The sequence below is a fragment of the Odontomachus brunneus genome, unplaced genomic scaffold (assembly GCF_010583005.1).
Source record: "Odontomachus brunneus isolate Ranch 3 - 2012 unplaced genomic scaffold, Obru_v1 Obru_scaffold_012, whole genome shotgun sequence".
NCBI classification, from domain to species: domain Eukaryota; kingdom Metazoa; phylum Arthropoda; class Insecta; order Hymenoptera; family Formicidae; genus Odontomachus; species Odontomachus brunneus.
The window spans coordinates 3,393,828-3,394,278 of NW_022639462.1; positions in this window are offsets into that span (position 1 = coordinate 3,393,828).

The following is a 451-nucleotide window of genomic DNA, read 5'->3' on the forward strand; positions in this document are numbered from 1 at the left end:
CCTTTTGTATCAAAGAATTTACGGTCGGCAGATATACAAAGAGTATTATCTTGTACATATCGTTTGCTCGCAAAGTCGCGCAAACTATCAGTCGCGAAACGCTCTTCCGCATATTGTTTGGTTGCAACGTCACTATCGGCTTCCGGTTGCGCTACATGTTGTATCTTGCGAGACTTTGCGTCAAAATCTTTAGCCGCGTTTAGACAAAGGGCATTTTCATATACATAACTTTCAACGTATTCATCCCATCGTTCTACAGGAACAGTTCTGGAATTGTTATTGTTTCGCGATGTTCCAAACTTATCGATCGACATTTCGACACGAGCAGTATCGACTGACTGACTCGTGTCAACGCTGCGCTGCTTAATTTATAATGAGGCCAGCTTCACGGAGTTCTTCGATAATTGATAAAATTTCATTGCCGTGAACATTGTTGCCAGCTTTACGCGAA